This window comes from Equus caballus, chromosome 5, assembly GCF_041296265.1.
Source record: "Equus caballus isolate H_3958 breed thoroughbred chromosome 5, TB-T2T, whole genome shotgun sequence".
Taxonomy (NCBI): Eukaryota; Metazoa; Chordata; class Mammalia; order Perissodactyla; family Equidae; genus Equus; species Equus caballus.
The window spans coordinates 34,950,790-34,968,608 of record NC_091688.1 but is presented as its reverse complement, the minus strand read 5'-3'; the positions used below and the strand labels follow the sequence as shown (position 1 = coordinate 34,968,608).

General features: G+C 44.5%; 2 long non-coding RNA genes across 8 annotated transcripts; one reads left to right on the top strand and one right to left on the bottom strand.

Moving 5' to 3' along the window:
* Nucleotides 1–41: 41 nt before the first annotated feature.
* Nucleotides 42–5,289, bottom strand: LOC111771730 (uncharacterized). Of its 7 annotated transcripts, XR_011438653.1 has the most exons (4): nt 5,132–5,289; nt 3,271–3,439; nt 3,027–3,167; nt 42–1,946 (listed from the first exon to the last, which is right to left on the bottom strand). It is a non-coding gene; the product is annotated as an uncharacterized lncRNA (long non-coding RNA). The 7 variants fall into 7 exon arrangements; XR_011438649.1 differs by having other exon boundaries at nt 42–3,167; nt 5,132–5,266; XR_011438650.1 differs by having other exon boundaries at nt 42–3,167; nt 3,271–3,484; nt 5,132–5,256.
* Nucleotides 5,290–7,542: 2,253 nt separating this feature from the next.
* LOC138924064 (uncharacterized) lies at nt 7,543–16,538 on the top strand. Its single transcript, XR_011438646.1, has 8 exons — nt 7,543–7,709; nt 8,608–8,798; nt 8,887–8,945; nt 9,703–9,880; nt 10,551–10,670; nt 11,806–11,978; nt 12,060–12,204; nt 16,315–16,538. It is a non-coding gene; the product is annotated as an uncharacterized lncRNA (long non-coding RNA).
* The last annotated feature ends 1,281 nt before the right edge of the window (nt 16,539–17,819 follow it).

Sequence of the window (17,819 nt, the reverse complement as noted above, 5' to 3'; positions counted from 1 at the left end):
ATATTTTTAATAGCACTTGAAATAAATCATTGCAATATGACTTTAGGCAAGTCACTTAACTTTTATTAGGTTTCAATGACCTCAGTTTAAGAAGCATCTGGATAACTTTTTTTCCTGCGACAGAATATGCTTTTGAGCTCCCTCACACAGCAACATCATCCTGCAGTTTGTATGGGGGTGTGATGGAGGTGGGATGCCAACTTTGAAAAGTCATCTGCCTGGTCCTTCCTTCACTCAGTCATGAAAGCTTAATGGAACACGTGGAGGTTGTGGCCATCGTCACCCTTGTGAAACCACCAGCCTAGACAATCCCAGCAGAGTTACAGAGACACACATATCAGGAGGACGTCCCACATTTCAGTCTCACCAACCGTGGGTAGGATGTACGTTAGGAGATGACTCTGTCTCGTGCCACACCTCTCTTGCTGACCCCAGCTGCCGTGCCACTAAACACCACTGTACATGTGTGGCGTATATTCTTTCTGCGCCTGGTCAGGGCCTGTATTTTCCCACATACTTCAGACAAACACAAACATAGGTCACTGGTGTGTGCCTACACAGGCAGATCCGGCAACGCTGTTGCATAGAAACTGCCTTTCCATCCACTCCTGTTGAATATATTGCTTGTCCAAAGGCAGATACAATTATATCATCTGATTTACTACATGTATTCATGCAGATATATGTGAAATTTTTATATGCCTTTGACAAGTAGAAGAGATCCTATGGAATTGTAATGAAACTCGTAAGTTACATACACAGAATTCAATTTTTATAGAAAGTAAAAATCAAAACAAACTACACATATCAACGCAAGTTGAAGTAAGTAGATGGAGATGCCAAAATTCACTTCAAGATATATGAAACCCAAAATGTTGCTGTGGGGGGAAATGGAGTCAACATTATATGGGATATGTTAAGAATAACACTAACAGGTGGTTGGGATAGATATCTTTGGTTGAATTAACTTATCACAAGCTAAGTAGAGTATATTCTCAAATTGACTCCACACTCTTCGAAGGGAATGAAAAACTGGTAGAGAGTAAAAGAAAAATGAGTAAAGTTTTACATAATTCTTTGAGGAAAAGCATCGAGGACAATTCAAATTGAAACAGATTGATGCATGACCTCAATAGATGCCTCAGTAAAAGAAAGATGCTGAGAAATGTGGCTGCCTCAATGTTTTTCTCTGCACCTCCGAGCCTGAACAAGGAGAAATTCTCAGATTTGAGAAACTGTTTGGAAGGATCAGCACAGGGAAGCCAAAAGCTGAAAGGGGCTGAGAAGGATGGTCTCCTTCCTTAGAGACCTTCACAGAGGATCAGGGCAGCCTTGGAGCTCCAGCATAGAGAGCCTTGTGCTTTGTGGTCAGCGACTCTACGGTGGTGTGGGGTCTGATAAAACTTCCTGACTTCCAGATGACCTCATTTTAGGGGACCATATTTCCACCAGAAGAGAAGAATCGCAGCCTCCTCACCTCCAGCGTTATTAAGAACAACTTTGTTTTCAATAGATCGGTTTGTTGTTCACTTATTTCTCCTCCCACCCACTTTGGGACCCTCCTCTTCCTCCTCAAGGCTGTATCTCTCCTTGCCTCCCACCCACAGTCATCTCCAGGGCCCATATGACTAAGGAAGTGGTTAACCAGACGCCATGCAGTAGAGCCCGCTCTTCTCGTGGGAGCTGCCTTTGTGGGACCATGTTCGGATGGGGCCTCTTTAGTGACCTGACCTCTTTAAACCATTCTTTCCATTCAGCTCATCCACATGGATTTGGAGAAAACTGGGTCATTGATAAGATGCCTCATGCATCTCTTCCTCATCTCTTTCCATAGAAGAGGCAGTAACTATGCTCTTCCAAGAAAATATTCTGGCGGCCAGCCCGGTGGCATAGTGGTTAATTTCTCATGCTCTGTTTCATCTGCCCGGGGTTCACAGGTTTGGATGCTGGGTGCAGACATACACATCACTCATCAGGCCATGCTATGGAAGCACCCCACAGACAAAAGAGAGGAAGACTGGCACAGATGTTAAGCTCAGGGTGAATCTTCCTTAAGCAATATGAGGAAGATTGGCAACGGAGGTAACCTCAGGGCCAATCTTCCTCAACAACAACAACAACAGAAATCCTCCCCTGAGTGCTGAGAACCTCCAGCAGTAAGAGGAGAAGAGATAAACCAGAGCTGGACAGAAGGAGCTAAAGGTTCAGATGGAGGAATCTACTCTGGGCCCTCCTGGTAGGATCCCTTCTCTGAAGGAGCGAAGCTTCCTGCCAGAAGCCACCAGGGACAAAGGACTTGCACTACAACTGCTGAGTCCTTCTCCCTTGTTTGGTTTGCTGTATAGGTCTTTACTTTCAGGTAAAATTCACTATACATGCACACCAAGTACATAATTCACATTATAACTTTTGAGGGCCCTGGGCACTTTGTCTTCATGGGTCCCTTCATGCATAAACCATTAAAAAGTATATTCTACCACTGTTGGTATAAAAAAAATGTATTATTACTATTATATGTGAAAACATTGTCTTTGACCTAAAAGAACACTGCTTTTCATCTGATTTTAAAATAAATTCAAACATTTTCCTGTGCCTCTGGTGTGGATCCCTATGGCCCCCTGTGTGCCATCATGAGATGGAGGAGGAAGGGGAGGGGGTGGAGAGGGAGGATGTGGGAAGAGTAGGAGGGGCAGAGGAGGAGGAGGAGGGGCGAAAGGAAGAGGAAGCAGAAGAGCATGGAGAGCTCAATACCAAGGAGATGCAATTCCCTGGCCCCAGAATGGCAGCCCCTGTCTCTCTGGAACTCCCCCTTACCAGATTCTGCGCACACACACCCCCCCCGACTCTGGTCTCTCCTCCTCCAGCCTCCCTTCTACCCACAGGAGCAGCCTCTCATTCCTCCTCCCATGCCCTGATCCTGAGGATTCTTTCCTTTTCCACTCAGTCTCCCCAAGCTTAGGCCCAAGTCCTTCACCCAGAGCAGGACTGTCCCCTCCCAACCACCGGCTCTCCAGGCCTTTACTTGCCAACCCTTGTCTTGTAGTTCTGGAGAGTCCAAAGCATAAACACCTCCCAGGAGAAAAGGAAGTGTGGGCCAGGTCTCCTCATGGAGTCATGGGTCCCCCTGCTGAACTGAATCCAGCCATCCCAGTTCATTCCAGTTGGATCTGTGAAGACATCAACCTTGAATGAGCGGGGAGAAGGGACACAGAAAACACACTGATGAGTACTTTAACATGTAAGCTTCCATCTATATATCCAATACATCACCTGCATTCAGTTTTGTTTTATTCCGTTCATATGAATTGGATAATCTGCATGCTTTGCTTTAAACATTTTCTTTTCTTTTTTTCTTTTCTTCCTCAGAAGTCTTGGGTAGGCATAACACAGGACCCCAGAATTCCACTCGTTGTTGTGTAATCTACCGTGCCCAGGACACCTGCACAAGAAGGACCATAGCCTTGTTGTGTGAAAGATCCACAGACTGTAAACAACCAAAATGTCCACCATCAATAGAATGGATAACTAAATTGTGGTCTATTTCATTAGCAACCACAATGGAAGAATCACTGATGATTGTTAAATCCATAATTCTTAGTGAACAAAGCCAGGCATGAGAGAATATATGCTATATGATTACAGGTTAAAATCCAGACCTGTGAGGAGTGTGTAATAAACAAAATTATAAAATACGTGAACAAAGAATGAAACATCACGAAGATAAGATTGAGGTTACTGCTAAGGCCAAGGAGGGAGATGTGACAAGGAAGAGGCATCTGGGAAGCTTCTGGAAGCCTCGTACGTTCTAGGTATTGATCTAGGTGGGGGCTATGTTAACTTATAGCCATACATTTATGTTTTATGCAGCCTTCTGCATATTGTGTTACACAATTAGAGAAAAAATATCATTCTGTCAATGTACATCATGCAGGAAGCACAAACGATGCTAAGTGAGCAGTTGGGTTATCTTCATCTGCACAACACTGTGAGGTGTGGGGCACCATTACAGCCACGTGACCCACGAGGAAATCATAGGATGTAGCCCCTTGTCCCAGCCAGACCAGTGGTGGCACCAGGACTGGAGGAGGCCACGTCTGACAGAGACAATGCTGGCAACCACAGCCCTGACCTATTGTCCCTGGACCAACAGCGGTATCTCTGAGGAGCTTGGAACCCAGTCCATTCTAGAGCCATGGAATGAAGTGCCAAGCTTTTTGGGGTAGAGGTAGGAATAGAGAATTTTCCTAACTCGAGGAAGCTTTCAAAGCAGGAAGTGTGTGTGATAACCATGGCAGAGAAGGGAACTTCCCAGTTACCCCCAGGGATTATGTGGGCCCGTTGGGCAGAGCTCCTCAAGGGCAGGATTGCCAGAACATTCCAAATATCTCAGAGCCCTTAGACAAGCAATGCCCAAACGCAGAGGTGAGGGGATGGTGGCCTCCAACAGAAGTCAACAACCTGGGAAAGAACATACAGCCAGAGAAGAGGCAGAACCTACAGAAGATGGCCTGAGGTTCCCAGCAGCCACTTTCTCAGGTGTCCCCAAAAGCTCACCCTCCGTGGAAGCACATGGACGACACACACACACACTCCCTCACGGAGCGACAACAAAGGGAAAAACAACAGCTGACGCCAACAGTAGCAAAGCAGCAGACAGTGGAGAAAATGGACCTGGCCAAGGCTGTTCCTCCTTTAAAGTGTGTGGTAGGCTTCGCGCGACATACAGGAGAGAACCTCACTGTCCACAGCAGGGAGTCAGCGGAAGAGCTAGAGTGGTAAATTTGAAAGGAAGGAAGAAAAGATGGGGAAGAACCAAAAAGTAGAAAACGGAGCTAGAAGCTCGGGATCAAGGCAGCTCTCCTGGACTCCCAAATAGAATAAAACCCATACACCATAACTCCCCCCCACATATTACAAAGTCAATGTGGTAGAGTCAGGAAAATGGCAGAGAGAAGAAAATACGAGGGATACTCGAACCAGCTTACCCTGAGGAAGCACAGCCATTTGGGGGATATCTGGGGAATTTGAAAACTTGCCTTCTCCCGCCTGGCATACCCTTATATTCCTTACGCCGTCCACTCACCTTCTCTAGAACCACCCCCACCGCCCCGCCCCCCGTAGCCCCCCAGACCTCCTCTACACAGAACTTGCACTCAAACTCATGCAACAGTCCTTGACTCGGTCCCAGTGGCTCAGGAAGTCTCCTAGAGCAGGAGTAACGGACGTCTAAACAGCTGGCCCCGGAGCCGCGTCATCCACATGAGACATGCCCCACGCAGGACAGCGCCGGCGTTACTTTCCTTCCGGCCCATGCCCCGCCCCCTGCGCACAACTTCCCCGCCCACTCTACCCTCCAAGCCAATGGCGGTCAGCAGACATAACAGGAAGTGACGTCCTCACCCTCCAGGTTTAGGCTGCCTGTGTAAGGTAAGGCCTCGTGTCCGTTGTTTTCTCTTCATCCAGAGAGAAACTTTGAAAACGAGCTCGAGCTCTTGAAAATGAAAAGCACAATAGTAGCGTAAGAACAACAACAACAAAGATTTGCAGGATCATGCCGAGGACGTATGCTAGAGATCAGAGCAAAAATTTTAAGGGACTAAAAGGGGAAGAAAGCTATTCGCAAAAGGCGGGTCTGGTAAGTCCAGGTTTGAGGAACAGGATTTCTAGGAACAAAGAGCTGTTACCACCGTCACAAGCTCACCACGGAGAAGGAATTGGGAGCAGCATCCCACAGTTTAGTGGGAAGAGGCAGGGAGGGAAGGGCCACACACCTTTGTGGCAGGAGACCCCACAGAGCATGCCAAGTCCTCCATGCCTTTGGCCTCGGCTGCTGGGCACCAAAACCAGGTAAAGGCCTTTGCTACAGGATCCAGAGAAAAACATTCTAAAACACTATTTAAACTGGGTGGGATAATGACATCTTTATTTTGACTAATCTCTTTAAGAAATTAACACAATTTAATTAATTGCTTTATTGTGGTAACATTAGTTTATAATATCATGTAAATTCCAGGTGTACATCATCATATTTTGACTTCTGTATAGACTACATCGTGTTCACCACCGAAAGCCTAGTCGCCGTCCGTTACCATACACACGTGCCCCTTTACCCTTTTCGCCCTCTCTCCATCCTCTTCCCCTCTGGTAACCAAGAGTCTGTTCTCTGTATCCATGAGTTTGTTAGTTTATCTCCCACATATGAGTGAAATCACTTCCTTTTGAATGTGGGTACATGAGAGTACTGTAACTTTGTCACCAACAAAGAATTCCAATTCTTATGATATCACGTTATGGTAGCTACAGATATGTCCACAGGATTCTTGGGCTCTTTCTCTGGAGCTGGCCAAGTGTGCCAAGGCAGAAGAGCCCTGGCTGAGGAAGCTTGGGGCTAGAGAGACGTTGTCGAGAGGATCAGTGCCTGCCTTCAGCTGGGTAATCCATGAGCTCCTTCATCTGTTAACTGAAGGGTTGGTGGTTCAAGCCCAGTTGGTCATACTGGGTTTTGACCGATTCCAGGTTCTTTTCAGATATGCTTGGGCTGCACATTGTCTCTTAACTAGCTTGTCTCTCAAGCTTATCCTCAATCTCCGTACTTTAAATCAGACGTGGAAAAATCCTGCTTGAACTTGCAAGGTTCATGTTAGTTACTGAAGGGTTTTGGTAGAAAGAATTTTGTTTTAGGGGTAAAAGCAAGTTTTGGAGTTCCAGAGCCTATGTTTCTTAGAGACTGTGTGAATCATCTTTCTTCCCGAGGCTGGGTTTTTACAGCTGCTCGTTTCTGGAAACCTGATGTCAATACCCTTAAGTTAAATCATCAGGAACACACGTCTTATTGGACAAGTTGCATTTTTTATTCCTTGCAGCCAGAAAAAACACACCCCGTGGTCTAACCTATGAAAGGACTTGGGCTTCGGTTGGGTGGTTTGGGGAGGATGGGAGGAAGCAGAGTGTGCCCCCTAGTGAATAGTGTGGTCCGCACGGGCAGTTCTATGATTGGAGTAAAGAGGTAACAGTCATTTCCTATGGAAAGAGGAGGATATTTGGGATGTTGTAGATTGCACAGTGACCTTGCCTTTGTCTGTGCCTGGACAGAATTATGAGGTAGCATTGTTTTGTCTCGTTTTTATCTAGATTTCGGAGTAATCTTGTGTGAGGCTTATGTTCTACGTCTGAGGTGATTTCCAACAGGAGAACTAAACAGTCAGGCTGTGTGTCAGAGCAGTGCAGCTGAGCAGCAGAAGCTGGTATTTTCTATCTCACTGGAAATCCCTAAAATAGAGAAGAAGGCAGAACACTCCAGTCTCACAAGCTGTAGGGGCAAACCTGGCTGGGTAACAGTGTGACTTTGACGAAGTTTCTTGACTTGTCTGTGGCTCAATTTCTCCTTTTAACATGTGTCGGATAGGAGTTCTTCCTGCATGGTTTGTCCCAGGTTTACATGAGACGTGCGGGTGAAGCATGGAGCCCAGAGCCTGGCACATAGTGACTACTCAGCACATAGTAGCTCTTACCTTCCATCCCTATCAGCATTTCTTTGATCTGCCTTGTTCTTTTGAACAGCTGCGGGCCCTTTCAGGGTGCGGATGGAGCGTGACGAGTCAAGGTTCTCCAACTGAGGAACATGAAATTGGTTCCAGTGTCTATTTTTACAAACAGTGCTGCAGTGGACGTGTGTAGATCTGTATTTATACATCTCCATCACCGCCTGTGTAAGTGTTTCTCTAGTATATACGCCTGGAAAGAGAATTGCTCAGTTTAGAAATATGTTTGTACATACCTAATTTTTGTTTATTCCTGCCCTATGGCCTTGCAGCGAAGCTTTACCAATTCGTATTCCGAATCATTTAGGAGAATATTCTTGTCTCCACCCTCTTGCCAACACTGGATAGCATTTATTTTTGCCAACACCTATCACTTATTTTTGCCAACAATTAGCCCCTTATTGAGAGATTTACCCAGTAAGTACACTCATTGGCATAACTTATCTGACATCCTGGAAAAGCTGAAATCAATAGGATTTTTCTCTATGCTCTTCTGTTTTCTGACTGCTGTGTTCTCTCAGATGATCTGGGCCAAGAGCAGTGCAAACATATCCCTCTTACTTGTTGGATGCTACTGCCTGTGGGTTCACACGCTGTTCTGGATTTTGAGGGTGAGGGGCTGGTTCACAGGAGAGGTTTGAGGTTGGGCTTACCTAACTTCCCTTGACAGAGAGGCCAGGCTCGAGCAATTGGGAACTCAGTCATTCTGAAAAGTGAGGTTTCCACGATGGGGCTTGAGAAAAATACAAATTGGTAAACAGAGACGTTTGAATTTTCATTAGAATGAGAGTTTAAAGGATAGATCTTTTCTGTATTCCCAGTCCCAATAAGTGGGGAGGTTGCATTCAAAGGACTTTGTCTGGGGAACTTACTCTAGCGGCGGCTCTCTTGCTCTCCTTGAATTGGTTCGCCCATGCTGGTAACTGGCATTTGCTATAACACCTTGTCTGGTGAGTTCAGGAGAACAAGGAGCTAAACATAATCTGCAGTAGGAAACAGAGACAGCTGATGGATTCGTAGACAATATTCCGTGGAGTTAAGTGTTGTACCCTCTTTATTCTTTTAGAGGTCTGCTTGGTAACGTGAAAGAGACGTTCGTCCAGTACCTGAAATACCCTTCATAGTGTGTTCCCATTACAAGGGCTTGGGAATAGTCACCTGAAGTGAGCACACCATTTCTACTGTGGTCTTTGATTTTTTTGCTTTATAGGGATTAGCATACATGTTTCTGAAAATTGAAAAGTCAGGAGAGTAGAGGTAAGTATCTGAATTAGTTCCTTATTGATGCATGTTAACAGATTACAAAAACAGTGGTGTGAAACTTCACACGTTTGTTGTCTCACAGTTCTGTGGATCAGAATTCTAGAATGATGTGGCTGCGCTCTCTGCTGACAGAATTGGTCGGTATGACCTCCCCACCTGAGTAGGTCTGATATTGATCATGTTGTGGTTCTATGTCACCTGAGAGGCTGCCCTCATCATCCGCTGTTTATCCCTGTCCCTCTTTATTAATATGATTTCTAGCAGTCACGGCATCTTTCAGCTCACCAAGGTGGCTTAGGAGAAAGCCTAGCTCTGTGGAGCCCCAGAATTGACCTCTGCCATATGTTTCTCCAAGAGGAGGCTAAAATAACAGAGGTCTTCATCAAGAAATGACCCCTATGAGGGCTGACATCCCCCAGTGATCAGAGCAGAGGAGAAAATCAAAGGACAAGGGAGACGCTAAAAGTCCAGACTGGGAAGCAGAGTCCTCTTTGCGTCCCACATCACTTAGGAACTCTTCCTGGACACGGGGACGTTTCCCATTGAAAGGTGACCTTGGACAAGGGACTTGCTGTGCTCAAAGCTGAGTCATTCTTCTTACCAATGGGAGTCTCAGAGTCTCCATCCTAGGCTTTTTAAAATTTTTAAATGATGAGGCTTTTTCCTTGTATGAGAATCTCCTTGGAATTTTTGTCTGAAATGTAGTTTCTTGGGCCTTGTCCCCATAAGTTTTGAACAAGCACCGCGTTGACTCTGACGTAGGTGTTCTTTAGCTCTGCAGCTGGTGCCCAGGGGTTAGAGCCCTGTCTGCTGCTTGATATCACGTTCAATCATCCAAAACTGTAGTGGTCAATGCAGCTTCTGTACTTTACATTATACATTCTTCTCTATTGTACAGGGGATAGACGTGCTCAAAGCAGGCAATGAAATCATCCACTGAAGTATGTGTGGTCCACGGTGGAGCTGGTGTTTGAATCTTCCGCTGCCTTTCCTCAGGCTGTGCCTTTATTGCTTCCGCTCACACCTGGAATAGGATTTGAGTGGAAATGCGATTGGAGTCGAAGGCATCAGGGAGGGTTAGTTATTCTTGGAAACTGTTATTTACCCATTTGATAAATATTTACTGAATGGCTTCTCTGTCAGGCCCTTGTGGAGGCACTGGGGAGATGGGGCGAACGGGTGGACAGAGTGCCCGCTCTCTGGAAGATGAGCTTCCGGCACGAGAGCCAGACGTTTTACCGATAATCATATAAATAGATTTTAATTTTGGCTGTGATAAATTTTATTTAATATTTCTGTGTTCCTTGGTCACATGGTGTCAGCCAGGTGTGAAAACTGACTGAATATTAATAATAGGACTAAAGAACTGTGGTAAAAGATTTGTCCCTGGAAAGGTTCTTCAGCCGTTTTTCTTTGAACAGTGGAAATCCTCATGTTTGATCCATTGGCTCCTGAAATTCAGCCGTGGGTTCCTGGAGGGTGTGGCAGGCACTCTGGACGGGAAGCTTGTGGCCAAGGCTTACGTGGGGGCTCTGCTGTTGTCAAGGGTTGAGGGAGTGTGGGAAAATCTCCTATTCCCTCCGGGCCTCACTTTCCCCATCGGTAAGATAAGGTTGTTAGTCAAATTCTCCAATGTCCCTTCCTGTTCAGTTTTCTCTGCGTGGGAGACTGAGATGCATGTGGAATGTGCCCTGGGAACTACGGGTGAGACCTGGCCTTGGTCCCTTCTCTGTGTGTCTCCTGTAGGAGCCTGAGCTGAGACCACATCTTGAAAACACAGAATTGAGGGAGCAGATGGAAGAAAGAAAGTCAGCAGGCTTGGAGGATGATGATAACCCAAAGAAGATTAAGGTGCTGGTGGAGGAGGTGCGTTGGCAAAGGAGGTGAGAATAAGGACAAGTTGAGTTCAGAGGAATCAAGGGACACTGAGGAATGAGTACAGCATCCTCCACTCCTCAAGGAGCAACCTAAGCTGAGCAGTGAGGACTGGGAGAGTAACTTACTCCACAGGGAACCTGTGCAACAGCCAGGGAGACCCAAGGATGGATCAGGTTTGGTTTCTCCTGCTGGGGAGCACCAATTCCAAGAGGAGGAGGGTGGCACCCCCGAGTCTCTTCGCCAGACCCCCCCAGCCTTGACCTCAGTGCTGCCCTCACAGTGGAGGCCCTCCAAGTAAATGTGGGCTTAGAGGGATAAATGGTGTTTGGAGAAGGGTTGGAGATGTTCATTCTTACCTTAAGCAGTTGTGCCCTCGAGTCAGGAGGGGCCAGGATAATGGGACCCTTGCATCTGAAGCAGTGATAGTAATATTCTTTTGCATTTATAGTTGAATAAAGCTTTAGCCACAATATCTCTTAAATATTTGTTGAGTGCCTCATTTTCCTTATGCTGTGAGAAGGACTGGGAGTTCGCCTATTGGTAATATTTCCCTAAGGAAATCAAAGCAGTGAGAGGAAGAACACGAACAGATGGTTTCAACCAAATGATAGGTCTCCTCAACTGGGGAGTTGCGGCAGCCCAGATGATGGGAGGGTAGGCCAAGGCCATCTCTTCCTAATGACAGAGTGAACCATTGTCAGGAATCCCTCAGGACAATCCGTTCTTCATCAGAGCTCACCACAGGTGAGTGTCCTCAGACATGGAGAGTGTAGGGCAGACCCCATCCTAAGCAAGGTGATTTGCTCCATCTTGGGAGAAAGCAGAGCATCCCTGACAGGACATTGGGGACAGGAGTGTTGTTGAGATGATTGACGACTTGCAGCCGCTTTTGTTCAATCCGTTGCACAAATGTTGCTGAGAGCCTCCTCGAGTGCTTGACTCGGTGCTAGGGGTCATGAACGCAGAGATGAATCAAAATTATCCCAACTTCCCGGAGCTCTCGGTCTAGTACCAGGAAGTCATGAGAAGTGTAGTGGTGGTGGATTCCTTGGAGGAAGTGGCCAGTGCTACCCAGAGATGACCTCAGTGGTTTTCCTGGACCCCCTTCTGCTTTTTCCGACAGCTGGATGACCTGTCCTGACCCACGACCCTGAACCTCAGCCAGATTGCAGCCTCTCCGAACCAATGCTTGGACTCCATGTTGGCTCCAAGCCCTCAACACTGCCAAAGTCTCCAGAGGAAACAGCTGGTGTCACAGCTACTGACTGTGTCCTGGCCAGCTGGAGAAATAAAGAGGCAAGTTAATCCGTCCTTTTCTTATTATTTCTTATTTTTCATTTTTTCTTGACGTAACTTTGGTTTTGTCACATTTTATAGATTTCAGGTATACATCATTATAACTTGACTTCTGTATATACTACATCGTGTTCACCACCAAAAGGTTTCCATTCGTTACCATACAAATGGATGGATTTTAAAGTCATTATGCTACATGAAGGAACGCAGACATGAAAGAATACAGGTATGGTTCCATTTGCATAAAGTCGTTAAAGTGCCAAGCCATCTGTAAGGACAGTGGTTGCCTGGAGCTGAGGGTTGAGGGGGTGACGGACTGCAAAGGGACAAAGGAATGCTGTGAGATCATGGAAATGCCCTGCACCTCGATTGGGGCAGTAGTTTCATTAGTGTTTATGGCTGCTGAAATGCACCGAATTGTGTACTTTAAAGTGGTGCGGTCTATTGTACCTAAGTTGTACCTCAGTGGCATTCATATAGCAATGTACTGTATTTCTCCACATTAGCACTGAGTATTTAGAAAATGAAATTCAATAAAACACAATAGAGATTAACATTCACACATTCACAGTCATTAAATGCCTAAGAACACATATAGTGAAGATCCCTGAAAACTGTTTCTGAGAGAAATTAAAGAACACTAGATAAGGAGAAAAATATATATCAATTTCATAGATTGGAAGATTCCATATTGTAAGAATGTCACATCAAGATTGTTAATATTGTAGCAGGCATTGGGAGGGGATTTACCAGCTATTTCTAAAATGTATATGGAAATCAAAGTGCCTGTAATAGCCAAGACAGCCTTGAAGAAGAATTAACTGGAGACACACTTTACTAGATTTCAAAAGAATTAGAGGACACACTCTACTAGATTTCAAAACTCACTTTAAAGCTACAGTAATTAACACACTATAGTATCGGTGGAAGTAGACGCCACACAAATGTATCATGTGAAAGAGCAGAGTGTAAGAAATTGACTCCCACGTATACAATTATTTGACTTTTTAAAATAAAGTCACCAAGACACTTCACTGGGATAATGAAAGACGTTTTTGGTAAAAAGCTCTAGAATGAATGAGTATTTATTTAGAAATAAATTAATATTCACAACTACCTTCTACCACACACTGAGTGAATTGGAGATGTGAAAGTTAAAATGATAAAGGTTTTGGAGGAAAAATGGACATATTCTCATGAACAAGGAATAAGCAAAGAAATCTTAGACATAACACCAAGACACTCACCGTGGATGAAAATTTGAAGGTCAAACGAAACTGGTTTCTAACGCTCACTCCTCTCCTCCCTAGACTGTGACCTTGGAGTATTTTTTAACCTTTTTGAGCTTTTTTCCTCAAAAGGTTAAAGGATAAAACCTGGCTAATAAGATAGTGCATAGGATTAAATACGGTCACTTGAACAATAATAGACGCTAAGAACAAATTTGTCTCTGAGTCCTCCTTTACCCACTTTAAATGTGTAGACAGAAAGCAATTGGCAGAGAACAGACAGGATGTTCTAAAATCAGTATTTTCCCACCATTTCTAGAAAGAAGTCATGTATAGAGTACAAAGAATTAGAGGGGGGCAAGAGTCTTTTGAACAGCCATCCCCAAACCCGGAAGCAAGGCTAGTTTCTCTCTAAGACCAGAGATGGAAGTCTAGACCCTATCCAACCCCCACAGTCTTCTCTGTCTGGAGCGGAATGAGGAAGTCCACTAGGTTCAGAATAACCTGGACCCTTGAGTGTTCCTCAGAAAGACTCTCAATCAGTTCTTCAACTCCAAAGATATTGAACAAATTTTGAAACCAGGAGAGGTCAAGGAGAAACTGAAGCACGTGACCAGGACTCTCACCTGAGTCAAAGCCAGGATAGTCATAAATACGATTTCCCAGATCTCTGCAACGGCACAGGGATGTTCCTTTGAAGTGACTGGCAGACCTGTGAATATCGGTCAGGAGGGATCCATATCAATTTATAGGACTCAAAATTCAAAAATATCCCTGTACCCTAACCCAGGAAAGTACTTATTCAAAGCAATGTGGCGAAGAAAGCATAGGTGTAAATCTTCGTCATCTTTGATTAGATAATGATATCTTAGACGTGACAGCTAAAGCAAGAACAGTCAATGAATAAATAGATAAATTGGACTTCATCAAAATTGAAATCTTTTGTGCTTCAAAGGATGCTAATAAGGAAGTGAAAAGACAACGCACAGAATCAGAAAAAAACCGTTGCAAAACAGATATCTGACATGTGTCTAGTATTGACTCTTACAAGTCAATAATAAAAAGACAATCTAATTTATCAATGGGAAAAGGATTTGAATGGACATTTCTCCATAGACGATGTACAAATGGCCAAGAAGCTCATGAAAAGATGTTTATCATTGATCATGAAGAAAACAGAACTGAAATCCACAATGAGATACCACTTCACACCCACTAGTGTGGCTGTAATTAAAAGATGGGCAACCACAAGTGTGGAGGAGGATGTGGAGAAATTGAAATCCTCATGCATTGCTAGTGGAAATGTAAAAAGGCGCAAACGCTTTGGAAAACGGCATGTCAGTTCCTCAAAGTTACATACAGCGTGGACATAGATGTAGCAATTCTACTCCTGGGTACATAGCAAGAGAATTGAAAACCCATGGTCACAAACAAACTTGCACATGAATATTCACAGCAGCATTACTCATAGTAGTAAAAGTGGAAACAACCCAAATGCCCTCAGCTGAAGAACGCACAAAACGGAGTATAGTCATAAAATGAAGTCTTATTCAAGGATAGAAAGAATAACGTACAGATACCTGCCAAAATGTGGATGAACCTTGGCAACATTATGGCAAGTGAAGAAGCCAGACACCAAAGGCAACATGTTTTATGATTCCATTGAGAATAGATGTCCAGAGTAGGCAAATCCCTATGGGGAGAAAGTAGATTAGCAATTGCCAAGGGCTGGAAGAAGGTGAGGAATAGGGAGTGACTGCCAATAGGGACGGGGTTTCTTTTGTGAGGTAAAGAAAATACTCCAGAACGAGATGGTGGTGATGGTGTCACAACCTTGTAAATAGACCAAAAGTCACTGAATTGTCCACAGAACGGAGAATTTTATAGCCTGAAAATTACATCATCATCGTAAAGCAATGTGTCTTTGCACATTCCCACGTCCTGTATTTTCATTAGCAACGTGTCCCAAGTTAATAGTCAGTGGCCAGGATAGGATGCTGTTAGCCTGTTGTGAAATATGTCAGATGGAAATATATCGGATGGAAACATTAAAATCAGGAAGCTTTTGGTAGAAATGAGGTATAGGCAGGAAGCATGTACGTGGAAAGACCTGACACAGAGTGAACTGGAAAATGTGGGAGGGGGTTTGGGGTGGAGGGGCACTCTACCTGACACCTGGCTCCAGCACTTAGAGCGAGGGCACTTTGGGCTAGCCTCAGACCCTCTCTGTGTCTTGGTTTCTTCATCCGCAAACCAGGGAAAGGCCACGCTCTCCTCACAGATCGATCGTGAGGATTAGAAGTAGTAGGTACGTGAAATGCTCATCCCCAAAACTGTGAGGAAGGTCGATGCTATCAGTAGGTCCTCAACCTGACTGTACGTCTGAGCAACTTTAACAATAGATTCCAGGCCCCCTCAGCCCACTGAATCAGAGTCACTACAGATGAAGACTCTGGACTTGTATTTGTACTAACTCTCCCAGGTGATGTTTTTTTGTTTTTTTTTTTTAATTTAAATAGGTTTAATTCCCCAAACCCAATAAAACTAAATGCAAGGTTGTTGAAGTTGTTTTTGCATTTGACCATGGAGTCATCTATGAAAATCAAATGTTTCAACTCAGAACTCTGATACACAGGAGTTCTAATGAAATAGTGAGGAAAGTGGTAAAATGTCGATACAGGAAGGCTCCAGACATAAGAAGCAATGGTGGGCTAGAGTTGGGGCTGAGAGGAAAGATGGCTTCCTGGGAGAGACAGGAATTCCTTCCACGTCGGGCCTCAGCAGCCACAGAGTGGAAGGCACTGGCAGGAGAGCTGGCACCGGAGATGGCAGAGATCTTCATCATAGAGTCCTTGGTGGCCTCAGAGCATAGTTGCCCCTTTGGTTATCTGCAGCTACCAGATGACCAAATGGCAGGTGCACCTTGGTGACCAGAGAAGTTTCTGGAATGCAGATTTCAGTCCCCTTGGGGAATTCCCAGAGCTATTTCAAAGGAATTTGAAGAGAGTTAGGGTTCTTAAGAAATTGGTAGGAGTACAGCCAGGAACATTCGTCTTTGTAATATTGTTATAAGTCTTCAGTCAAATCCATTCTTCTTGGTTTTTCAGTGATCTTCTTACCACTTGTTGTGAGCCTATGATGCTGATAGAATTAATATTCCAGGTAAGCTTAACATTTTAACAGGGTATTCCTGTGGGATGTTTTGATCCGAAGAGGTGAATTTTTAATGGCAGAAATTTAGACGCTGCAAGGGTATGCCTCGGCAGAGGACCTCTAATTTCTCGCAACAGGTATTCCATCTCTGCTTGACATATATTTCCTTTTTCTGCTAAATTAATTTTTATTGCAGTAATACTGGTTTATAACATTATATCAATTTTAGTGTACATCATTCTATTTCAACTTCTGTATCGACTCCATCAGATTCACCACCAGAAGTCTAGTTGTCATCAGTCACCCAGCATATGTGCCCCTTTACCCCTTTGCCCTCTCCCCTCCCCCCTTCGCCTCTGGGAAACAGCAATTTATTCTCTGTGTTGATATGTTTATTTGTTGTTGTTGTTGTTTTATCTTCCATGTATGAGTGAAATCCTATGGCATTTGACTTTCTCCGTCAGACTTATTTCGCTTAGCATAATACTCTCAAGTTCCCTCCACGTTGTCAAAAATGGCAAGATTCCCTCTTTTTATGGCTGAGTAGTACTCCATGGTATGTGTGTGTGTGTGTGTATCACATCGTCTTTATCCATTCACCTGTTGATGGTCACTTAGGTTGCTTGCAAGTCTCGGCTGTTATGAATAATGCTCCCATGAAAATAGGGGTGCATAAATCTTTTGGAATCAGTGAGTTTGTGTTCTTTGGATAAATACACAGAAGTGGACTACCTGGATTATATGGTAGTTCTGTTTTTCATTTTCTGAGAGATCTCCATGCTGTTTTCTATAGTGGCTGCCCCGGTTTACATTCCCACCAGTAATATATGAGGGTTCCCTTTTCTCTACATCCTCTCCAACACTTATTTTCTTTTTCGTGATAGCCATTCTGACAAGCATGAGGTGATATCTCATTATGGTTTTGATTTGCGTTTCCCTAGGAATTAGTGATGTAGAACGTCTTCTCAGGTGCCTATTGTCCACCTGAATACCTTGTTTGGAAAACTATCTAAGATCCTCCGCACATGTTTTAATTGGGTTTTTCCTGTTTGTTTTGTTGTTGTTGAGTTGTATAAGTTCTTTCTATACTTTGCATATTAGCCCCTTATCTGATTTATGATTGGCAAATATCTTCTCCCAGTTGGTAATGGTCTTTTCATTGTGTTGATGGTATCCCTTGCCATGCTTAATATCCCAAGAAATAAAAGGGGGACAGTTTTGTCTCGGTGTTTTTAGACACGCACATAAGAAAGAACGGTGAGAATTATGCTTCGATATTTTTTGGAAACAGGTCGCTATCAGCAGAAGGGCAGACAGCTATTGGGAGTGGTGGCTGAAAGGTGGTCCCCAACAGTGGTGGCCTTTGGAAGAGACCAGGCAGCCTTGGGCATCAGCACAGCCTAGGCAACTGGAAGGCAGTGGCTCCTCAGATTCCATGACACCCCCACCTTCCAATTCT